The sequence below is a fragment of the Puma concolor genome, chromosome B4 (genome assembly GCF_028749965.1).
Source record: "Puma concolor isolate L17-30 chromosome B4, mPumCon1.1.hap2, whole genome shotgun sequence".
In the NCBI taxonomy this organism is placed as follows: domain Eukaryota; kingdom Metazoa; phylum Chordata; class Mammalia; order Carnivora; family Felidae; genus Puma; species Puma concolor.
The window spans coordinates 141,862,560-141,888,204 of NC_141673.1; the positions used below are offsets into that span (position 1 = coordinate 141,862,560).

The window sequence follows — 25,645 nt, forward strand, 5'->3', positions numbered from 1 at the left end:
CTTTCCTCAGTCGGCGCCATTAGTTTGGCTGTGTCCACACTGCAGCAGTCCTTGCAAGCATTTTGAGAGCGCGTTGAAAGCCCTGCTCCTGCCCTTGCTGGTCTGAACAGGTAGAGAAGTGGTGTAAGGAGCAAAGTGGAAGTCCCAGTATGGGTTTCGTGGCCAATAAAAACAAGGCTGAAGGTGGGAGTGTGGCCTGAGCTATGGGTAGGAGACAGGGAGGTAGGTACCCAAGGACAGGTGACCCTACGTCTTCCTTGGGCTCCCGCCCGTGGAAGAGTGACAGATGACTCCATCAGGCCTCCCGAGTTGACCAGGTAAGCAAGTGCCCCCACTCCCTTGGGGACGAAGGCGCCTCGCCAACACCCACCTGACGGTTGAATTTTCCAATATCACCTCGTGCCCATTCGTCCACCACGCCATGTGCCAGTTTCACGTGCACGGGTGTGTGCCGATTACAGATGCAATGTGTATGTGATCCGCACCAAACCCAGAGATGCATGACTTATTTTTCTTCTAAACAGTAACTTTTTAGGAGAAAGGGTGATAATTATCCAAGACCCATGAAGCCCATAGTGCTGAATTTGCCACCACACGCGACACTATCGAGGACTCAGACATTTAGGATTTATTACCAAGATTCAGAGATGATGAGGGAAAAATAGACATATATCAGAAATTAAATGTACTCTTCTGGTCTGAGTATGAAGGACAATAAATATTTCTGTCATGGGACAAATTAATAAGTAGCATAAATCACCGATGACGAGGACATTGACTGTCCTAGAAGATCTCCAGTCCTGCCTCACTTTCTGATGGACTATAAACCTTCCCAGACTAGGGTGTGGAGGTTCAGGACACATCGTCCTCCACCGAGGACCTCGGAGGGAAGGTGATTAGCACACGGAGGGGACCACTGTCTCAGGAGAGCTGCACGTAAAATGACCGGGGAAGGAAAAGGCAGCTACTTCTCAAATTAGCATAATTAGTAATTATCTCTTAATAGCCCCACTTGGCTTTGGAGACTTGGCACTTGAAATTCTGCTTAAAGTTCAGTGAGGAAAAACAAATTTCACGCTGAAATGTCTCAATAACACAGCCGAGCTGCTGAGGTAATGGTCTGGGTGAGGTAAAGGGAGGCGATGACCATACGGACACCTCCAGGTCTCCCCTGGAAGAACCAGGTGTGCAATCATACATATTGTGACAGAAAACACCAAAGAGTGTGCAGCGTCGTTGGCGTTCTCCCGACTCTGTATTTCTGTCTTTGAAGATACTTTCGGAATTTTCTGTCTCTGGGGAGCCCACATCACCTGCTAGATATTGAGAGTCCTTCCTTCCAATAAAAACATAATATAGCTTCCCCTAGATGAAAACAGCTCAAAATAAAAAAAGTATGAAAAATAAAAATAAAATACAACAAGAAAGAAAAACAAGCAGCATCAATGTCATAATCAGCAGTCAACAAATCTTACACACACCTTCCTCTTTGCTTATTAGAACTTAAATCCAAGTAAGATTCACTAGCAGCAAAGGGCTAATAAACCTGGAAGTTAGACTCTATGGCAAGGAAAATGTTGGATTCTTTCTCTATTTTATTAAGATATGTTGGACAGGGCACGGAGAAGACATATTTCCAATTTTACATGGCCAAACAGCAGCTTTCTTTAGTCTGGGCAAGGTACACTTGCAACTTGTCAAAGCAAATATCGTAGCAATTTGTAGAAAGTCTAAACTATCGCCTTATAATACTGATCAATAAACCACTGGATGATGGGTTCAAAGCAGGTCTCCAGTCTGCACACAATTATTTAGCACAGGAGCAAGAAACTCCCACGGATGGCCACTCGTAGTTTAAGAGCTAGTTGTGCAAAGGGATTGAGGGTGAAAACGTCCATCCAGATCTGAGACCACCCTTCCTCACTCCTCCATGTTTAAAATGTTCTGCTCGATGCCCTCCTCCTTCCCTAACCTCAGTCATTTCCTCCATCTACCATCACACACTCCTCCTATGTGTTTTCATGCAGCATTCCTTGTACCCATGCCCAGATTTGCCCACAGTGTTGGGTGTTCCTTGGTGTGGCTCACAGGCTGATGGGTTGATTGCATAAGTGACTCTTGAAAGAAGAAGGAAGAAAGATTTTGATATTCGTGATCACTTACTGCCTAGCATGTGCACATCATCTCACTGAATCTTTACAATAACCCAAGGAGGTAGATGTTCTTATTTCTGTTTTGCAGGAAAGAAAACTCAGGTCTTATATAAAATATGGCCAAAAGAGAGCTTGAACCTGCACTTTTCCCATGACACCAGACTGCCTCCCAAACTAATGCTTTCTTCCTGAAATGGTATAACCAAGCAACATTTTGGCAGCTCTATTTTTTGAGACACCTCCACACCGTTCTCCACAGTGATTGCACCAGTTTGCATTCCCACCAACAGCGCAAGAGGGTTCCTCTTTTCTCCACATCCTCGCCAATACTTGTTGTTTTGGTGTTTTTAAGATAGCCTTTGTAAGAGGTGTGGGGTGACATGTCACTGTGGCTTTGATTTGCATTTCCCTGACGATTGCTGATGTTGAGTACTTTTGCATATGCCTGTTGCCCATCTGTATGTCTTTACTGGAAAAAATGTCTGTTAAGTCCTTTGCTCATTTTTAAATCAGGTTATTTGTTTTCTGTTATTGAGTTGGAGGAACTCTTTATATACTTTGGAATTAACCCCTTCTCAGTTGTACGGTTTGCAAATATTTTCTCCCATTCTATGGGTTGCCTTTTCTCTTTCCTTGATTGTCTTCTTTGCTGTGCAGAAGCTTTTTAGTTTTACGGAGTACTGCTTGCATGTTTTTACTTTTGTAGTCTGTGCTTTTTATGTAAATAAATGTTCAACTGTATTTTATTTTATTTTTCATGTGATTTATCTAGATTTCCCAACACCATTTGTTGAAGAGACTGCCCTTTACCCCTTGTGTATTCTTGACTCTCTTGTCAAAGATCATTGACTATATGTTTGGGTTTATCTGTGGGCTTTTTATCCAGTCCCATCAGTATATGTGTGTGCCTTTATGCCAGTGTCATATTGCTTTAACTACTGCACCTTTGTAATATATTTTGAAATTGGAAGTGCGATGCCTCCAGCTTTGTCTATTTTTCTCTAAATTGATTTGGCTATTTGGGGTCTTCTATGGTTTCACATGAATTTTAGAATGGTCTTTTCTATTTCCAAAAATATATGTATATATGCTATTGAGATGTTGGTGGGGATAGCATTGAATCTGTAGATTGCTTTGGGAAGTATGAACTTTCTAACAATATTAAGTCTTCCAATCCATGAACATGGGATGTCTTTCCATTTATTTAAATCTCCTTTGATTTCTTTCACAGGTGTTTTGTAGTTTTCAGTGTACAGATCTTTCACCTCCTTCGTTAAGTTTTTTCTTATAAACTTCTAAATATGTTATTCTTTTTGATGTTATAATAAAGAGGATTGTTTTCTTAGTTCCCTTTTCAGATGGTTCAGTGTTTGTGTATAGATATAAACCAATTTTTGTATGTTGGTTTTGTATCCTGCAACTCTACTAAACGTATATGTTCAGCAATTATTTTCTGTGTAGTCTTCAGGGTGTTCTAAACATAAGATCATAACATCTGCAAGTATAGACCATTTTACTTCTTCCTTTCTGATTTAGATTTCTTTTATTTCTTTTTCTTGACTAATTTATCTGGCTAGGTCTTACACACTTTGTTGAATAGAAGTGGTAAGAGTGGGCATCCTTGTCTTCTTCCTGATCTTAAAGGAAAAGCTTCCAGTTTTTCACCACTGATTAATGTAAAAAATCTCACTTCTGGGTATATATCCTTAAAAAAATAAAATTGGTGGGGCGCCTGGGTGGCGCAGTCAGTTGAGCGTCCGACTTCAGCCAGGTCACGATCTCGCGGTCCGTGAGTTCGAGCCCCGCATCAGGCTCTGGGCTGATGGCTCAGAGCCTGGAGCCTGTTTCCGATTCTGTGTCTCCCTCTCTCTCTGCCCCTCCTCCCCCGTTCATGCTCTGTCTCTCTCTGTCTGAAAAATAAATAATAAAATGTTGGAAAAAAATAAATAAAATAAAATAAAATAAAATAAAATTGGGATTGCGAAGAGATATTTTCCCCCGTATCTTTCACAAAGATATGAAAAAGATCCATATCTTAGAATGAGTTGGAATTTTATGTTCAGCCTTAAAAGAAAAGAAATCCTGCCACTTTCAACAACACAGACATTATGCTAAGTGCAAAAAGCCAGTCTCAGAAGGACAAATAGTACGTGATTGCACTTATGTGAGGTATCTAAAATGGTCAAGTTCACACAAGTGGAGATCATGACAATGGCTACCAGGGCCTGGGGGGTACGGGAAATGGGAGAAGTTGTTCAATGGGCATAACATTTCAGTCGTGCAAGATGAGCAAGGTGGGGGTGTCTGCTGCACAACATAGAGCCTAGACTTAACAGTACAGCGTGCACTTAAAAATTGGTTAGGAGAGCAGATCTTATGTTATGTTCTCTCTCTCTCTCTCACACACACACACACACACACACACACACACCACAAACCACAGGAAAATAAGGAAAAAAAACTTCGGGAAGTGTCAGATATCTCTATTTATGCCTAAACTCATCAAATTGTACACATTAAGGATGTGCAATTCTTAGTCTATCAATTATACCTCAGTAAAGTTGTAAAAACAATTATTCCAAAAGTCAGGGAGAAGTAGAATCATGCAATATGTATGTGTTCTCCGTTGCCATCTTACAAGGATGAGTCTTGACCGGCGGTGTTTGCCAAACAGTACCTTCCTGCAGGATCTGAGCAGGGAAGATGTAAACACAGTCATACTTTCCTTTCCATGCAAATTTGATATTCATACAGTCAAAGCCAATCTGTATTGCTGCCTAGTGCTTAAACGAACACATCACTACATCTTTGAGGGACAGGCTGTGCTTTCCAGACCAAAGCTTGGTTTGGGTAGTTTGGCCTTGGGAGTCCAATGTCCCTTCTCTTTGCCTCCTTCCATCTTCTCATGTCACCGCTAATACACAGGGTTTTCCCTCAGTTTCAATAATCTCCCTGTTTCCTTACGAGGCACTAGAGGATAGAAAGTTAAATTAGAATCTCTGCCGCTGAGAAACAGGAATCCCAAGGGGGCCAAGGAAGCCTGTGCCACATAGAACCCCAGATAGAATTTGTATGAGCCGTTTGGTTTCCAGATCTTGTATCTTCCCTAAGGTGAGCACGAGTCAATGTGTCACTTTTCCCAAAGAGACCTAAGTCTTCAACTTCAATACTTGCGGAACGTTGAAGATGTTTGGAGTTCCCTGCCCCTCCACATGTGTAGGCTGGTCCGGGTTTCCTCTACAGGGGGAGATAAATCAGGGGAAAGCCTGAATTCTGTGTTTCTGTAAAAACCAGAACCTTTGTCCTGGTTTAATGCCAGTCTTCTGAGACACACATCTACTTAGTTTATAACCAGAGGAGATGATGAAATGTTTCTTTTGGAAAACTCAAGGTTGGCAAACTAAGTCAACTATGTTTGCATGTGTACTTGACTCAACTCTGCCATTCCAAAGTGAGACACTGGGCCTCTGGAACAGTGTTCAAACAACAACATTTTAATAAAATAATGAAGTTCATGTTCCAAATCAGAAGATTTGAAAGCTGGAAAAAAAAACAGGATTATGAAACTGAGTAAAAACAATGATATGAAAAAAATACGGTATGAGGAGAGCACAAGGGCTGAACAGATGTCAAATCAAAGATTAAAGTGAGGCATCACTGGGCAACACACATGTTTATAGGAGGAAGAAGTTTCTAGAAAATGGGGGTAATGAGAAGTTGAAGAACTGTGGTGCACATATGTTCCTTCCTCCCTCTTAGAGCATCCCCTCAGTGCCTCAGATGAGGTAGATATGAAGCGAAAGCACTAAAAGAATGTGGTGTGGGAAGGCCAACAGCCAACTGGGCTTGTGAGCATTGAGTATGAAGTGGTGTAGGACTGTGGGAGATACGGAGAAGGAAGCTCCCAAAACGGAATCCTGTGAGGAACAGAGTGTCTTTGGAAGTGATATTTGTTTCAATGGAAATAATTTGTTACCCATTTGATGAAATAAGAAAAACCATAAACTTCCCCAGGTGAGTGTAGTGCATGTAGGGGTAGGGTGTGGAGAGAGGGGAACATGAGGTGCAGCATCGGAGGCCCTGGGAGGAAGCTTGGCTGTGGGAGCTCTGTAGTCTGCCATGTTCCGCTGTGCATCATTCCAGAGGAGATGGTGTCCATCCCAACCTGAATGGTCTCTTACTAAAACCATGCCTTTCTGGTGAGTGTTGTCTTTCTGGCTAGTTCCTCGGGGTGTGTTTATTTAATGGAACCAGAGCTATGGCAGCAAGGACAGTATCTGAGGAACCTGATCCCGCAAATCACCGTGTAAAGCTGTGCCCTCATACGCTGGAAGGTCTGGAGACACAGCACTAGGTTTCTGGAAGAGTGGGGCCGTTTTCTTGGAGGGCCGCTAGGAACTGAAATACTGCTGCCGGGTCATCCCTTGGATCACGGTCTTGAGAGGGAAAAAAGACCACAGTGCAGTGTATTACCAAAATACATAAATACCTGCGGCTTGCCTTCTCTTGGCTTCCAGGATGAAGACAAGCCCACAAGAAACGCAAGCGAGAAAGGTCAGATTTTGGGGTGGGGACGCCTACCCCGTGTGCTCTTACTCCACCTTCCCCTGACTCCCTATGCTTTCGGTACCCATTTCTCACCCTGCCATGAGGCACGTGATGGCTTCAGAGCGGCAAGTGAGGTGATGTAGCAACGCAATGAGCTTACTTGGACATTGGTCCATAGCCCCATTTAGGAGAAGAAAAGAGCCGCCTACATTTCCAGAGGAAGTAGAAAAAGCACCAGCATTTTCACAAAGTAAATAACCTAGCTAAAAGAGACAAAGTAGAAAGGTAGCAGGCCTGTGAGTTCTTCCTTTTCATCCGTAAAAGCAGGTCAGCATGTTTCGCTGCTCATATTGGTGTCATCCGTCTTGCCTTGACTAATAAAAGCTAATGGCTGGTTAAGCATTAGTGTGGGCCAGAAGCTCCGATGAAGAATAAAAAGTAAAATAAAATGGTAAATATGCATTTAAAAATCAGGCATGAAAGCAGTGAAATACTGCCAGGAAATGTTCTGTAACTTCCTCTTTTTTTAAAGTTTATGTATTTATTTTTAGAGAGAGAGATAGAGAGCGTGAGTGGGGAAGAGGCAGAGAGAGGAAGAGAGAATTCCAGGCAGCCTCTGCACAACCAGCACAGAGCCTGACGTGGGGTTTGAACCCACGAACCGTGAGATCATGACCTGAGCCGAAATCTAGAGTTTGATGCTGAACCAACCGAGCCACCCAGGCGTCCCTGTTTGGTAACTTTCTGATCCCATAATATCTAAGGAAGAATTGTGAAGAGAAAGAAAATGAACTCAAAATTTGGTCTCACAATTCCAACGACTTCCAAAGAAACTCTAGTCAACAGGTCCTGCTGTCCCTCCAAGATGCCAACAACGGAGCTGGTTGCCAGCTAGAACGCTTGAGCAGGAAATCCTGAGAGAGGCTCGCATTTCTCTGAAAGAATAGCTCTAGGTTGTGACCTACATAAAACCACCCAAAAGTGGAGGTTATTGAAATGAAGGAATCCCCTCAATTGCCACACCTGCATTTTAAGGCAAGTTATACATCATTTTAACCTTCTTATTCTCAACCAGTGTCCCTCGAAACAGTCCCCTGCTCCCCTTCAGAACACTCCGTGCTTTAGGCTGCTACGCAGTGCATTCACTGCACTCAGCACCTCCCAGCCCGTGCACCCAGCTCTCTCCCAGCGACTGGTCCCCTGCTCCTGCCCCGTGCTTCCCAAAGGGCTCAGCCACAGCGAGCCCATCCACAACCCTTGGCCACATCCATCCTCCCAGCAATTCTTCCAAACCCCATCCACCCTCCCCAGCCACGGAATCTGCACAGGATGGCCATGGGCTCAACACAGAACCCAGGCTCCACCCTTCCGACACAGCCACCCTCTTGGCCAAAAAAGCTTTGAAATCAGTATTTTATTAAATCTAGATGGCCATCAAGCCAAAGCCATTCTAACTCTGCAGAAGTTTGGAAAATTAATTTTTAATTAAATGATGAAAAAACCATTCTAATGCATCCTTTAATTTTTAATGAAATAATGGGATTTCAAGTTTTTTTTTTTTATTCTTGTACATCAATGAAACAAATCAAAAAGATTTCTATCACCTTTTGGCCAGTGGATGTGTGGATTCAGCACCTCCGGGAACTGGGGCTCAGCTGTCCACACCCTCACCATCTCCACCTGAGTGAACCGCTGAGTTAAGTGACAGAGAAAACAGAGGGTGATCTAGAAGTGGACACGTGAGGGCTAAGCTGGAGCATCCGACCCGACCCGCAGAGTGACCAGCCAGTGGCCAGATCACAGTAGGCAAAGGAGCGTGGGGGACCCATGGGACAGTCACAAGAAATCATAGGTCCCGCTAAATTCCCTTTTCTCAGAAGCTTCATGCTCATCTTGCTGCTGGGACCCTAATCATCCCTAAAACCCCTCCTCTCCGCCATTCTGGTTGCCACTGGCCTGGTTGAGGCTTTCCTCAGTGTTTCGCCAGGAAGGCATTGTGGTTAAGACTGGGTCCCGGAATCACAAAGGCACAGACTGAAACTCGGCTCCTTGATCTGGTGGCTGCTTGACCACGAGAGCCTCTGGTTTTCAGCCGTTAAAGGAGCATGCAGTTGAGATTGGGAGAATGCATTGTCTGTGGAATGCTGTTATTTCAAACTATGTCACATGGATCATCATGAGCACTTCCTAAATGGAATCCCCCTCCAGACTTGCCCTCTATGCTATTCACGAACTTAACCAATAAAGAACACAGTTAATCATGTCACTCTGTTGATTAAAAATCCTCAGTGGTCCCCCAACAGCTGAACCTCACTCCAAACCCGTAGCACTGGTCTGCATGCTTTGATCCAGCTGCCCCTCCCCAGCCTTGTCCCTGTCGCCCTCACCCAACCACACAGGTTCTGGTGCCCCTGTGCCCTGGTGCATTTATCAGATAGTCCTCCAATGCCAGTATGTGGCCAGGCGTAGCAAATGCGTCAGTAAATGAAACAGAAAGAAAAAAAAAATCCAGTCCTGGACCATAAGTAATTTTCATTCTGTTCCTTCTTCTGGGACATTCTTTGTTCTACCACTTCTCTTCTCTGTCCCTTCTCTTGGGATTTAATCTAATTACCGATTCTTGGTTAAAATATTCTGTTGACTCTCCAAAGTCACAGAACACAACTGGGGCACTTGCTTTATGGGATTTACCACCTTGTGTTCTAATTATTCTTCTGTGTGTTGTCTCCCCTACTGGGCTGGGAGCTCCTCCAAATGCTGGATCTTTCATCCTGGGGTTCCTGATGCCCAGCACGGTACCTAGCACAGAGGAGGCATCTGTATTGAGTTAGCTTCTTTGTTTGCAAGCACCGTAAGTCAGATCTGAGAAACTTTAGTGAATAATTTATTGGAAATGTGCTGGGTGGGTAATGAGATCAAAGCTGGAGGTAAGCAAGTAGAGCACAATACTAATAACCAGTACTGGAGGTGGCTCTTGGCAGCTACCGTAGGCAGTCAGTCTAGGGTGTTTCTGTCATCGCACGGAGCCCACGTGCCTCTGGTCTTTTGGACAAAGAATCAGATTAGTTTACGGGGATAAGACACCCTCAGAATGAAGGAGGAAGAGCTTACCAAGGTATCAATGGGGTGCTCTACCCAGAAAAGAGAGCACTGAGCAGGCATGAGACCGGTGTTTTCTACAACATTTGTCTTACATTATTAAAGTTGCCTTGCTTATTGTAAAAACAACAATTTTTGATGGCGTTGTCCCACAAGAAAACGCACACACTATCTACAGTACCAAATATCATGCCTAAAACCACAGTCAAGAGTATATTACAGTGACTAAGCAGGTCATGTCTTCATCCGCTGCCTTCCCCCCACACTAGACACCCACAGTGAACAACAGAGAGAAACGGTCATGCCGTGCCCTAGAAGTCAAGGACAAACATGTCATGTAACACCCTCCCACACCCAAACACCCTTGAGTGTGGCTGGAAGGTCTAGTGCCTCACTTCTGGTGAATAGAATCTGACAAAGGCCACGGGCGGCCACTTCTGAGATGAGGTGACAGGGCAACCGAGCCTTCCATCTGGCTTGGCCCTCGCTCTTATTCCGCGGCTGCCTTCCCAAGGCTGCTCCAAGGAGGGGCGTGCACAGTAGATGCAGGTGCCCCTCGGTCCCATCTCCAGGTACAGCCTTGGGAGAGAGCCCAGCAGAGGCATCTCCTCACAGATTCCCAGCCCCCAGGAGGTGTGAAACTACCCGTGTTCTTTCCTGCCCCTGGTAGTCACTATTCTACCCTCTACTTCCATGAATCAGACTGCGCTGAGTAGCTCTCATGAGCGGAACCACACGGTATTTGTGTTCTGTGTGCCTGAGAATAATGTCCTCAAGGACCATGTGTGTCGCAGCGGGTGTCAGCATTTATTTCCTTTTAAAGGCTGCATAATGTTCCATTGTCTGCATACACCCCATTTGGTTTACCTATTTGTCCACTGATGGGAGCCTCTTAGATCTTGCACATAATGCACCGATGAACACGGTGTACAAATATCTGAACTCTTGCTTCCAATTCTTCAGGAAAAAGACCCAGAAGTGAAATTGCCAGGTCATGTAATAATTCCATTTTTAATTTTTTTAGGCATTCCCGTTCTGTCTTCCATAGTGGCTGCATCATTTTGTGATCCCACCAGCAGTGCACAAGGGATTTAATTTCTTCACGTCTTCTCTAGTACTTGTTATTTTCTGGTTTTGTTCCTGTTTTTGTTTTTGATGGCAGCCATCCCAGTGGGTGTGCCACAGTATCTCATTGTGGCTTCGAATTGCACTTCCCTGGTGAGTGGGGATGTTGAACATATTTTCATGTGCTTGTTGGTCATTTGTGTGTCTTCTCTGGGGAAATGTCTATTCAAGTCCTTTGCCCGTTTTTTAATCAGGGCATTTGTTTTGTTGTTGTTGACTTGTAGGAGATCTTTATGTATTTGGATGCTAACTCATCAGACCTCTGATTTGCAATATGCTCTCTCACTCCACAGACTGCCTTTTCACTCTGTTGACTGTGTCCTTCGATGCACAGAAATTTTTAAATGTTAAAGAGTCCAATTTGTCCAAGTTTCCATCTGTCTCCCGTGCTTTTGGTGTCACATCCAAGAAATTATCACCAAATCGAATGTCACGAAGCTTTCCCCCTAGGCGTTCTTCTAAGATTTTCATATTAGGGCTCACATTTGGGTTTTTTATTCACTTTGAGTTCATTTTTATATGTGGCATAAGCTAGGGGTCCAACTTCATTCTTTTGCACACGGAGGTGCCATTTCCCCAGCAACGTCTGCGGAAGGGACTGTCCCTGCCCCGTTGAGTTGTGGGGCTCCTCTGTCAAAAGTCATGGCCATCTATGTAGGCGAGCGTTTATTTCTAGGCTCTCTGTCCCATCGGTCTACACCTGTCTTTACACCGGCAGCACGCTCTTCTGACTGCCGTTTCTTTGTGGTGGTGTTTGTTTCTAAGCTGCTGAGTTTTGAGGTGATTTGTCACACGGCAACAGACAGTAACAAACAAAAAAAGCCCACGATGGTTTCCTGTCTTACCCTGGCTTCTGCTGAGCGCCATGTGGGATTTTCACAGCCACCGGCTGCCCGTGTGTGGGTGCGCTTGGCAAACCTCGGACCTGGTTTGTAAGCTGGTGGATGACAATTGGTGGACAGATGTGTCTGGTGGCCCGAAGCCGGCCGGATCCTGCTTTAAGTGAAATGCTCCTGCGTGATGGTGACTGTCAGATCCGGTGGGCGTTGAAAATCTGACGAGGCTGATGAAGTAACATTACAAGATAAAAAATTCGGGCAAAATCTCCTATTAATTATTTTTAATTTTACTGATTATGCCAAGCAGCTAATTTCTTTCATTCTATCAATCTGATACAAAATCCCCTCCCTTCTGTGTGTAAGGGAGACGCTCCCGGGGTACCTCACACTCCACATCCTTCCTTCGTCTCCTATTTCACCACATTTCCCCTCCCTCTTGGATGACTCTGCTCTACATGCTCCCATGATCTCATTTTTCTCACCTAAAAACCCTCGGGGGCCCCCGCCTCCCCTCCTCCAACCGCCCCGCTCACCGACCCCCACACTCTCCAGGCCTCCAGACCCGTGCGTGGGCCCTGGCCTCTGCCTGGGACGTCCTTCCTCCAGAGGGCCACGTGGCTCTGTCTCCACACTCCCTCTGGGTCCTGAAGTGAATATCGCTTTCTCGGGGAGACATTCCCTGGGCGCCCCATCTGGCTGCAGCCCTCAGCCCCCCGCACCTGCCCCTCTCTCCACCCCTGAACATTCTCTATGCCACCAGAGGGAGGAGTGTTCACTCGCCTTTTGCCGACTGGATCTCGAGAACCTAGGACGGGTCCGGCATACAGCAAGTGCTTCATAAATAGCGTGACTGCTCAATGAATGCCTGTACTTCCCCGTGCGACTCCCCATCCCACGTCCCAAATCACTCCACGTGCATTTGGTTTGGTTTGCGTCTGATGGTGAAATTCCTGAAGGCCCGTTGCAGAAATCTGTGAAGATGCAGAAAAGTCCCTCCCTGAGAGGGGACAGCGGCCAGTACTTTGGCACAGAGTCTTTTTTCCAAGGCTTGTAACGTTGTACCCAGTGGCTCAAACCTTGCATCCTGCCTTAATCTGCTTTCCAGAACCACCCTCACGTTCACAAACAGCCTTCTAACAGGCGGGCACGGTCGGGTGTTAGCCAACAGACCCTGCCTGAAGCCCGTGGGGGAAACGCAACCCCAGGCACTGCCTGCGTGAGCGCGTACCCCACGACAGGGCTGGCGGCTGGAGGAGCCCAGGCAGAGCATCTCATGGGGCTCTAGCAGGAGATGGTCACGGGGTCAGAGGGTGTGGGGACGGAGGGATTCCCCCGGGGGATTTGCAGCCACCATTTGGCCAGTAGGGGCCTTAGCGTGCAGAGAAATAGTTGCAGGGGTAAGGTTCTGTGCAAGGGGAGGGGGGACACGGGACAGGGCCTGCACAGGAAACCCTGCTCCCTGGGCCCCCCGAGGTCCCGCGGGGTCCTGTCGCAGTGCCAGCAGGCTCGGCCCCAGCCGCCTCACGAGAGGAGACGGGCAGGGGCTGGGCCTCCTTGCCTCTTCCCGACGCCCCTCGGCCTCCTCTGAAACCATACCTAACGAGCTCCTTATCCGCTGCCATCACTGATTTACTTCATTTCAAACGTGTTGCTTTTACAAAGCGGGCCACGAGACTTAATCGCCCTCACGCTGAAGGCCTTGTGTACAAAGGCCTCACTGCTTTGGTGGGGGCTTGGGTATCAAACTCTCCGAGCAGGTATGTTTATCCTACCAGATGCCGGGGTCTCAGTCCTGGTGACCTAGAGAAACGTCACTGTGCATTTCCAGTCACCATTAAGTGAGGGCTGTCATCGGCCCTGGGCTCGGAGCCTGACCCCCACTGTTGTACTTTTTCTCCTGGTCTTTGACTGCGTGGTCCTGTTCCGTCCCCCAGAGCCGCATACGCCACTTGGGGTGGAGGGATGTGTCAGAAGCTTCCAGTCTCCCAACTGGGTAGGGTTGTCACGTGCTGCAGGTGTGGGCACACAAGTCCCTACCTGATGACCTCTCTTGTCTCAAATGACTCTGCTATCAACCTTGGTCAAATGAGGGGGAGAGAGACAGAGACAGAGAACAAGAGGTCATTTTCCCCTTTAACAATCTGAAGCTTCACTATCTGATTACAACCAACCGTATTTTCCAACCCTCTGCTCCCTTTCAACGACTCTTTCATGAGACACGTAGTTGTGCCTTTTTCCAACATTAGAAATTACGCTTTCAGTCAAGGTTTCACTTGGACATATTCCCCGTTCCCGACTGGAACGCTGGCTGGAGGCTGCTCCAGGGCGAACAGCATGTGGCTGTTCTGACGAGAAATGAGACCTGCCCTTCCCTGGAGGACGGCGCTGAGCTCACAGCACCCCAGAGGGTGGGGACCCACCTCGGGGAGCTGCTACCAAGCCTCCCTTTGAGGAGGGGCTGACGAGGACGGAGTGAGACCCGGAGCCCCCAGCCCCTCTCCCTGCCCTGGGCGGCCAGCAACGGCCTGTGTCCCCCCGCTCCCACCTGCTTACCAGGGGTGGCTTTGGCCCCGGGGGAAAGTAAGTGACTTGGGTTATTCATAGGAAAGACAAAGAAGCAACAGATAAAATACTAAGAATACAAATATTCTGAACTCTGACATCTGACTGATTCAGGTCTGTCTAATTTAGGAAAGACTTATCAGCCCCCCGTGGTTTGGGCTACCTCCCCGCCCCAAAATGTCATCTGCTGCTCTTGGATTTTTTTATGGTATCTTGGAGGAGATGAAAGGAAATGGATCAATACAAAACTCTATGAAGAGTCTCCGTTTCTGTTTTGAAGTCACCATATTCCATCATGACAGGGTGGGTGAGACGCGAGGTCGTCACAAGGCTCGGGAAGCTGAAGGATGCCGGTCAGTAGATGTGGCCACCGAGCAGACCGGCGTTTGCACGGGGACAGCTCGACTGGTCCAGGAGAAGGGAAGTAGCTAAGTGTGGGTGCTCACAGAGCTGCTTTTCCCAGACTTTGGAACTTGTACCCCAGCGCGCATGTGGCCGTGGGCTAAAAGTTGTGTAAACCCCAAAGATAAGCACAGCATTGTGGAATAGCGGTGTGCTGAGTATCTGTGTGTACATGTGCTGGGGGAGGCTCCTTGGAAACACTTCCCACACTGTAGAGTAGAGGACAGAGTTTGCGTTCTTTTCCAAGACACAACTCAAGTCTTCCAGGACCTCTCTGGCTGCCCAGGCCGCTTGGGGCTCTGTTCCCACTGACCCCTGGGGCACCAGGGATGAATGGCTTGTCACCCCCTCTGATGGAAGAACCGTGAGCCCAGGAGAAAGTGTACTCACCCCGAGTCACTGGAGATTTTCCAGCCATAGCACCTGCCTACCAAACACGTGGGGTGTGTTAACGGGATGGGATGGGACAGCCATCCGAGAGGCACCTGCCAAGGCGGTGGAGATCCGTCCCCAGGTTGAAGCAGAGACGATGGAAAGGAGGGTGACCCGGAGAGCAGAGAAGGTGCAGGAGTGAGGCCAATGCGCCCTCCGTCCGGCAGCTTCACCTGAGGGGAGCCCTCCGGACACGCTCCTCTGCCTTCCACACACACGGACTCATGTCCGTCCGTCTCTCCTGACCCCACATAAAGACTCCACCGCAGGATGATGGAAACCCACGACCCTCCCCTCACTCTGCACCCACCTCTGTGCCGCCCCCTCCTGCCATGGCGCCACGGCCACTTTCAAAAGACGGGCTAAAAACGTGGGCGCCCTTGGCCTGTCCGGCCAGCACCCTCCTTACAGTTCCCTCTACCCAAAACGTCTTCGTTCGGAAGGATCAGTCTGAACGTTCATTGAGATTCCACACACTGGCCAAGTGTACGATGAGTCTGGTTTACCAAACCTCAGAATAGTAGACCCTGCGCCCCGCCCCCTGAAACATCACCCTGCATTCGTCTCACGGGGTTCTGCAGGCAGATCGAGTCCCAGCGACAAGAGTGCAGTTAGCTCTTGTGGGTGGTCTGTGCACAGAGCCCCTAAAGCCCATTTTGTGTTCAGTTAAAGACCAAATAAAAGGTAAAAATCAGCATCCAGGAGACAAGATAAGCACATACATTATGTATACCCCATTGACCCCCACAAAAGAGTAATTGCGTATTGTACCTGACAGTTTGCAAGACAATGAATTAGCTAAATATCGTGCTATTCCAATGCATATATGAAGCATACGCTTGCTATTCACAAGTATATGGATTTCAAAAGCTTGGAATTTCACACCAAGAAGTGAACCTTAATCAATATTTCCTTGTAGATAACACACGAAATCAAAGAGAACAGAATATTTTAAAGAAACACTCTTTGGAATTAAATCCAGACAAAAATGTAACTGTTCTAGAAGTAGTCGAGTCAATATGAGGAATCTGCGTGCCGTATACACTAGATTATGAAGTAGAAGGTGAGCCAGGAAGCCCTTCTGTAAAGAAGGGCACACACCCTCCCGAGGGTCTTCTAAAGAATCGCTTCTCTGCGCAGCGAGCTGCTCTGGGGTGAGGACCTCAGGGCACACACTTTGGGAAACCCTCTGGGGGCAGGTGTTATCCCTGGATCTCCAGCCTCTTGGAGGAGAGACCACAACGGCTTAGTGATCTTTAAAATAATTTTCAAAGTTGGGGCGCCTGGGTGGCTCAGTCAGTTAAGCCTCCGACTTCAGCTCAGGTCATGATCTCATGGATCATGAGTTCAAACCCCACATCAGGCTCTGTGCTGACAGCTTGGAGCCTGGAGGCTGCTTCGGATTCTGTGTCTCCCTCTCTCTCTGCCCCTCCCCCACTCAGGATATGTGTCTCTCTCTCCCAAAAATGAATAAACATTTAAAAAAATTATTTTAAAAAAGGAAACTTGAAACAATGTAGTATTTTTCTTCTATTTTCTCAATTAGGCTACTCCAGAAATTTGAGATGATTTTTCTTTTAATTTAAGCCTCCATCCATCTTTCCTCTGCAGTGACGGCCTTGGGTCACTGTGTCCAAAGGAGGCTATGCCATTAGCACATTGGCTGTGACATACGTACTCCCTGGTCCACAAGTCAGAGATGTTAGAGAATGAATGGGGTTCAGTATAATTTATAAGAATTTTATTACTGGTGATTCTACTTTTTTTTTAATCTAAAAACAATCATGCATGTCGTTTCAAAGTGAGTGGATACTAAATGATACCCAACAACAACAACAAAAAATCCCTCATTCATTTGGCTACACCAGGTTATCGTTTTGAGTTATATTTTTGTCTTTTTATGACATGGCGAAGATAACAAAAATGAAGGAGACTGATTCATGGGGCTGTTCTGGCTCCTCTGCATCTCCGGCCCCACCTTGTAGCATCACAACAGCCAAGCAGGATTGGGCTGCGGCAGCCTGGCCACTCATGTTCCCAGACCTCAGGTTCTCTAAGGAGAAAATGGGGACCCACCCAGGCATGGATCGTTACAAATGCTCCCCTCACTCCCCACAGCCTCCAACAGGAAACAAAGCTAATTGTCCCCTAATTAGAGACAAAAGGCTTAGCAGACACCTCAGCGAGCTAGCCCTCTACTGCAGGGGAGCGGCAGCCCAGCCATGGCCACATCCAGTCTGCCAATGGGGAATCTTCCAGAGACAGAGGCCTGGGACTCTGGAGGGGTGGGGATAAACATGAAAGGAGGCAGGTGGACAGAGGAGGTGGGTGCTTTGAGAACCAGCTTCATGAGCTCAAGAATCTTGTGGAAGCATGAACCTGCTCTAGTCTCCACTAATATACTAACCGAAACCCTCCCCAACGTCCCCCCAACGCCGTCTGTGCGCGGGGACACGGTAGCGACTGAAACGTTCCCAGCAGCCACATTAAGAGCGTTTTCGTTTCAACAGTAACCTTACATAGCCCAATATATTCAAGCATTATTCTCCCAACATGTAGCCAATGTGGAACATCGCAAGTGAGATGTTTTACATAATTTTCTCATATTAGCCTATGAGATCTACAAGAATTAGGGCTCTGAGCGCAGAGACACAGCAAGCGTGAGCAGTAAGACTCCAGTGTGTCAGTCGGCTCGGGTCCCCATAACAAGCGCCCCACACTCGGGGCTCACGCAACAGATGCTCAGGGTCCCATGTCCTGGAGGCTGGCAGCCCAGGATCCGGACAAGGTCAGGGCTGGGTCCTCCCGAAGCCTCTCTCCCGGGTGTGCAGACAGAGTTTCCTCCCCGTGTCCTCACACGTGGTCAGTCCGTGTGTGTCTGCGTCCTAAATTCCTCTTCTTATTAGGACCTGGGCCCACCCTCGTGACCTCATTTGCCCTACCTGCCGCCCTAAAGAACCTGTCTCCAAACGTGATCGCATTCTGAGGTCCTGGGGGTTAGGGCTTCAGCATTCGAATCTGGGGGAGGCACAGTTCAGCCAGAGTGTCTGGGGCAGGTGCATCTGGACGGATGGGGTGGGAGGTGGCAGGTAGGGACAGAACATGCCAGGATGGGATGTGCATCTAGGAGAGCTCCTCTGGTGGCTGCGTGGACAGAGATGGTGGGGGGAGGGGGGGTTGGGGAGGAAGTGCGAGACACTGGAGAGAGCAAGCGCCTGTGCACATGTTTGTGGGGGTGGGAGACACGGAGAGGTCTGGACGGGGGCATGAGAAGAGGGGCGAGGTCCACCATGTGGAACATTCTGGAACATGCCGTTGAATAGGGGTATTTGGAGCTCCGCCACTCTGTCTGGGGACCCCACCCTCATCACGCTGTCTGCAGGGCTCTGATCTCCTAACACCAGAGCGTGGGATCGGCCGTAACCCACCATCACGTGACCATTTGTGTTTAATATCCTGAAGCAGACATGTTGTAAGTTGCTAACATTCAAAACAGCTTGTTCACATTTAATTAGATATCAAAACAAGGCTTTCTGCTACTGTTTTTTCGCAGGGAACTATCATTAGTTAAACTTCAGCATCGCTCATGTTCCTGAGAGCTGCAACACAGCCCTGTGGCGTTAGCCGTGAATTCGGGAATTCTCTGTGGAAATTAATCTCTCCCTTCATTTGGCTTTTTCGTAGCGCCTTTGTCCCAAAATAACCAGTACATTAGCACGCAATGTTCTGTTTTCCTCATACCCGCCATGGGTTTGGTATCCGCCTTAGGTAAGCGGGTTCGCCAGGGAACCTTCTTTCTTTCTAAAACCATTGTTTCTTTAATGGTGGGGTTTCCCATTGGGGTTTTTCAAAAAACACTTTAGAGAAGTAGGAAAAGAGACACCTACCCTATTGTTTTTTTATAATTTTTTAATGTTTATTTTTGAGAGAGAGATAAAGAGTGAGCGGGGGAGGGGCAGAGAGAGAGGGAGACACAGAATCCGAAGCAGCTGTAGGCTCCGAGCTGTCAGCACAGAGCCTGATGCGGGGCTCGAACTCACGAACCGGGAGATCATGACCTGAGCCGACGTCAGACGCTTGACCGACTGAGCCCCCCAGGCGTCCCCGCCTACCCTATGTTGTGAATGTAGCTCGGTGGTTGACTTAACGCCACCCACGTTCAAAATCCATGTTAACCTCCGACTCAGTAGTTGCATCTTAACCTACGTGAGCTTGTATCTGTGCACACAGGCGCGCGGGCAAGAAACGAGGGTCTGCGTGAGGGTGTTTGCTGCCGCTTTGCTTGTGGGCGCCAACGCTGGATGCCGGCCAGGAGGAGGTGGTCACAGGAATTACGGGCACCCAGTCCACATGCCCCGTGTGTCCTGTGCGTCCAGATGACCCTGTGTCATAAAGGCCTCCGGGGAAGGGACTCAATGCTGTCGACGTTGTTTCCAGGGCGAGGGGTGCTGGGGACACAAGGTGCCTGACTTTCCGCATATGTGTTCTTTATATATTCTTTGTGCGCAAGTTATCACACTTTTTGACTTTAAAATATTTTTAAAGAATTCTCCATCCCTCAACTTTGGTAATGAGTAGAAATATACAGAAGCTCACAAAAGCTTCTGTAACATAATGTCGGGAAGGGCTCGTGGCCAACGCAACAAGGTTGAGTGAGGGTCAGTGCTAATCTGTGCCACAATTTCCCTCTCAAACTGAACCAGCAAATTAAATTACCTTCTATGTCTAGGGGCGCGTGGGGGGGCTCAGTCTGGTGAGCGACCAACTTCGGCTCAGGTCATGATCTCACGGTTCGTGGGTTCGAGCCCCGCATCGGGCTCTGTGCTGACAGCTCGGAGCCTGGAGCCTGCTTTGGATTCTGTGTCTCCCTCTCTCTCTGCCCCTTCCCTGCTCATGCTCTGTCTCTCCCCCCCTCTCTCTCTCTCAAAAATAAACGTTAAAAAAAAACTTTTTTAATAAATAAAAAAAATAATACATTACCTTTTATTTCTAAGCCCATTTGTTTAATGAGTAATCGCCCTCAGTTCTTTGGCTGGGGGGGTGGCGGGTAGACTGAGGAAGCAGGACTGACATGAGGCGGTTTAGGGAGAAGGAAGACAGGTGTGGAGGCTCCAGAGGGGTCTGCTGCTCTCGCTCCACTGTGGTCTTTTCTAAGCCCATGGTGTGCGCTGCGTCCCAGGAGGCACGCGCTCTTCCCGGAAAGACGCAGCCCTGGAGCAGGAGCTCAGCATCCACGGGCTGCCCGGAGGAAGGGTCGGGCTGGAGGGCGGCGTTCAGCCCTGTGCTGCCCACGCCAGAGTCCAGGAGCTCAGACCCAGAATCCACCTGAAGTGAGTGTTGGAAGGGTGGAGGGGCCGGTGGGCGAGGCCGCCAAGGGTGGCCCCCAGGGGCCCACGCTGCAGCCCCTGGGGGCTTGTAAGGGAGAGCCCAGGGCACCCTGTCGGGAGGGGCAGGGCAGGCCGGTCTGCGATTCGGAGCTGCCCCTGCATCCCAGCCTCCCGGCCACACAGTCAGACAGCCTGGTGACTTGGGGTTTTCGTGGTAGCGACAGCAAGTCACGCTGTTTTGTTTAAAAGGATTCTGTCTTTGAGACGTTCTTCTCCCATGTGCTTGAAGAGAATCATGATACGATAAACAAAGTGCCAGCTGTTGGGAGCCTTTTTAAAAGTAGGCTGTGAATCTAAATGACATATGTGACACGCAAACATTTAAACTGTTCTATTTAGAACTGTCACTTTACATGCACTAGTAACTTTAACGTTTTCGTGCTCAGACGTCATTCATCTGGAAACTGTGCAGGCAAACGGCACCGCCTCTCTGACCCAGGTGTCCCGTCACAATTCCTGACGGTCCGTGGCCGCTCGCCATCACCCAGAATCCAGCCACGAACCCCCGTCTTCAAGCTCTGTGGGAACATCCTTGACACAAACATGTCCTCTTACAAAGAGAATTCTATTATTGTTTAAATAATTCAATGCACGCTATAATTATTATTACAAACATATTGTATGAATTCTGTCCTATGAGATCAATCAAGGTGAAGGGTGATGTGTTTCTATAGTGCCAAAGTTTATTTTTTTAATTTTTTAATTTTTTTAATGATTATTCATTTTTGAGAGAGAGAGAGAGAGAGAGAGAGAGAGAGAGACAGAGTGCGAGCGGGGGAGGGGCAGAGAGAGAGAGGGAGACACAGAATCCAAAGTAGTTTCCAGGCTCTGAGCTGTCAGCACAGAGCCTGACGCGGAATTTGAACCCACGGACCCTGACATCATGACCTGAGACAAAGTAGACACTTAACCGACTGAGCCACCCGAGTGCCCTAGAGAGTCCAAGTTTAAACCTGAGAATTTTAGCAGCTTTCCTAATATGACGGTTTGTTGTTCTTTATTTTGTGTTGATTACTACGTTCAGCAGCTTTCCTCTTAGGTGAGCTCTGTGATATAATGGATTTTGCTCACTGGTCTCGGTCCAACCCAAGAGCTGTGACAAGAATATGCAGATGGCTTCCTAGGGCACTCTGTATTTCAGGACACTCTTCCTTTACAAACAGATGCGGGAGAAGGGAGGCTTCGCTCCGGAGCCCAGAGCCTGGCACCGAGGTGACGGGGCTGGGAGGTGGCAGGGAATCCGACCCTGGGGCTTGGGTGTGTTCAATGCACAGAGAGCTGGCGGTAGGACAGAAACATATGTGACAAATGATAAGCACGTCTTCATTTCAGACTTTGATCACGATTAACCAGCTGGAATGTTCAAATGTCAAGGTCCAATGTATTTATTGTTTGGGGTTCTGGGTACAGACGTTAACACTGTAGCAATACTCATAGTGGTCATTATTGCAGTGACTGTGCCCTCTGGGTAACGGTCTGGGACCCCGCGACCTTAGCGTGGGACCCCGCGGCCTTAACGTGGGCACAGCTGAATTGTCAGCATGAGGTGTGCGTCTCGGGACAACCCACGGAGCCAGGTGCAGGTGCTGATGACGGCCGGGGCCACCCCACCCCAGGTCCCGTGTGTCCCCAGCCTCATGCCGAACACCCAGCCATTCACACAAGATTGATGGAGCCCTCGGCGCCCTGCAGCCTGGGTCTCTTATCACCTCGGTGCCATTAGACCTTTTTCTAGTTTCACGCAAATTAACTGCTCATCAATTCCATGATTGCAAAACCTCGCCGCAGCTGTATCTCTCAAACTATGATTACTTTAAACCTATTTGGTCCTAACTTCCCGGCACAGCATCTCCCTTTGTCGACTCAATTGATTAATTCCAACCAGTTTATAACCAAGCCATTTATTTCACTCAACTACCTGCACGGCCCACAGGAACGGCCCCGCGGGCGGATCGATGCCCCGGCCACAGCTCGAGCCCGCCAGTGGAAGCACTCGGCCCGACTAACCAGCTTCCAGTCGGTTTCTGTTCCGGTCTTCGTGAACACGATTCTACGAGACGGGAGGAAAGTCTAATAGCCCTCAAATACCGAGGTTCATTCCACTTCCAGTGTTTTTTCGTTCTGGCCTGATCTGATTAAAACGGAAAAAAGCTTCAGAGAGGTAATTCCGTGAAGGTTGAACAGCCTTGAGGGGGCCTGGGGCTGGGTGTCACTGGGCGGGTGCCGCTCAGAGGCGGGCCAGGCCCCTGCCAACCCCTCCCCGCCGGCCCCGGGGGGCCCCCGTCCCACCCACCACCAGCCAGGCTTCAAGGGCGCCCGGAGGCATCCACACTCTGTGCCATGGTGCCCATCGGGGACCTTGCTGCAGCGGCCAGGAGCCTGTGCGGGGCTCCCCAGATGTGCGCCTGTTCTGAAGAGGTGCGGGTATTTATAGTTTAAAACACTGCAGAATCTTCCTCCCTCTCTCTGTTCAATTTCTGCTGCACACAGAGGTGACGAGGTTAGCCCACTTTCTAAAATAGAAAGCAAATATGTAACAAGTGCTTTGAGTCGTGTATCGGGTGCAGTTGTATAAGGGTATTAGAATTTATTGAAATGCATTCCAGAGAGCATTCTGAATTTTCTCAAGGATTAAGGAGTCGGAGACAAATACAGTACCTTGTCCTAGGATCTCTTCAGTCCACGCGCGTCGCGCGCAATTCATCCCGTGAGCGCCTTCTGGCCCAGGAGGCCTCTCGTCCGGCACTGCCGTGTGCTCACAGGGAAGCGGGCTCAGGTCTGAACACTTCCCCTGAGTCCGGGGTCAGCGCCGCCGCTCAGAGTGTATAACGCAACCCAGAATGTTCAGCACAGACGTGGTTAAAAAGCACACAGATACGTAAACCTCCAGTGAAGGAACAAGAGAAGAGGGAAATCTAGACCTTTCTGTCTGAAACTGATATTCTCAGGCTTATTTCTGGTGATGTCTGAAACCGAAATGTCTTAGGGAAAGTGTCCCCGGGCCACCGTTATATTCCACTCACGTTTCCATTGAGAGGGATACGTACATACATATGTACAGACATTTTTTCAGTACAAAATTCAGCTTTTTGAATCTTATGACAAACGCTTTGCATTTACTGCTTCTTTGAGTTCCAGAAAATATTTTTAGGGTTTCTTAGAAGTTCTGGACGTTTTTTTTTTTTAATCTTTTAGTAGCTGAGAAACATGTCTTTAGTTTTTCACTGTCTTCTCAAAAAAAAAAAAATATTTCTATATATCCCTCAGAAAGAAGCCTACTTTTCTGTCATAGATTTCAACAGGACAGTGTTTTTGACTCCAGACCATGGAATGCAAAGAGGACTCGGTGTCTGGGCTGCAGAGAATCAGAGATTTACTTCTCATATTTAAATTCATTAAGTTCTGCTGTTTAGAGTCTGGAAATGTACTTGTTCCCTTTTAAGAGGGTCCCACGGGTCCCACAGGCTCCCACCTGAAGGTCTAGGGCCCTGGTGCACAGACAGAGGTGCTTCTCACCAACCTGACTCCTCCCTAGAAAGGCTCTTCAAGGGGACCCTGGGGGCTCAGTCAGTTGAGCGTCTGACTCTTGGGCTCAGGTCATGATCTTGTGGTCCGTGGGTTTGAGCCCTGTGTCGGCCTCTGTGCTGGCAGCTGGGAGCCTGGAGCCTGCTTCGGATTCTGTGTCTCCCACTCTTTCTGCCCCTCCCCTGCTCATGCTCTGTCTCTCTCTGTCACAAAAATAAATAAAAACATTTTAAAAATTAAAAAAAAAGAAACTAGAAAACGGGGGCACCTGGGTGACTCAGTCAGTTGAGCATCCGAGGGGCACGTGAGTGGCTCAGTTGGTTGAGCATCTGACTTCAGCTCAGGTCAGGATCTCCCGGTTCGTGGGTTTGAGCCCCGCATCAGGCTCTGTGCTGACAGCTCAGAGCCTGGAGCCTGCTTCGGATTCGGTGTCTCCCTCTCTCTCTGCCCCTCCCCCGTTCATGCTCCGTCTCTGTCTCTGAGAAATGAATAAACCTTAAAAGAAAAAAATTAAAGTGGAGGGAAATTAAGTGCAAAGAAATAAAATCATGAAAGATATAGAAAACAATGTAGATTAGTGTTTTATAAGCTTGTAGTGGCACAGATCTTTCTTAGCATGAAACAAATAATTTTTAAAAGATTGATATAGGGGTGCCTGGGTGGCTCAGTCGGTTGAGCATCTGACTTCGGCTCAGGTCATGATCTCGCGGTTTGTGGGTTCGAGTGCCGCATCGGGCTCTATGCTGATGGCTCAGAGCCTGGAGCCTGCTTCCTATTCTGTGTCTCCCTCTCTCTCTGCCCCTCCTCCACTCACGTGCACACGCACTCACTCGGTCTCTCTCTCACCAAGAAAAAATAAATGAACATTGAAAGAAGAAAGAACAGGCCAGCTCAGAGTCTCCTGGCCTCGAGGAAGCACTGTCTGCAGAAGCCATCAGCCGCCGCCCGCCTCGCGGCGTTTCCCCGTCTTCCGGCGTCATTTGTCGTCTTGCCTGCGTCTCCTGCTCGTCCAAACAGAGCTATTGTCTCCACACCACGGTTTCTGAGGATGTCTTTTTCTCTCTATCCTCTTCCATTTCAAAACATTATGGTTGTGTGCACCTAAGCCAGTAAGACGTGTTGCCATGATCTGTGTTGAACCCATGCTAAGGTACTGATGACGTTAAACGTGGAGTATGTCCCCCTGGCCTGTCCCGAGCCCAAAGACACAAGCGGCCCTGTGACGGAGCCGATCCCACTTCTGCTTCTCAGCGGGTCAGCTCCGTGGCCTCGTGGAGGAACACACCCCGGGTGCCTACCTCTCCCTGACGCTCATCTGCAGTGGCCCTCTGGTGGGGGAGGGCTCACCGAATCTAGGTGAAGGATCGCTCCTGCTCCTTTCTCGGAGACAAGTTATGTGGGTCGTTAATGTGGGTCAACTCATGGCTCCCTTCTTTTCCTCTCCCTCTCCCTCCTTCTAGAATCACAACCCAAAAGTCAGCAGCTTGGTCGGTCGGGGATCTATGTAAGACACAACGTTAATGTTCTCAGAAATAAGTTTGATTTAGAACCAAGAGAGGCATGTATCAGAATT

General features: G+C 48.3%; 1 protein-coding gene across 1 annotated transcript in view; it reads left to right on the top strand.

Moving 5' to 3' along the window:
* Nucleotides 1-25,645, top strand: part of ADARB2 (adenosine deaminase RNA specific B2 (inactive)) — a 416,009-nt gene that overhangs the window by 22,356 nt on the left and 368,008 nt on the right. The gene's annotated exons all lie outside the window — the stretch shown is intronic.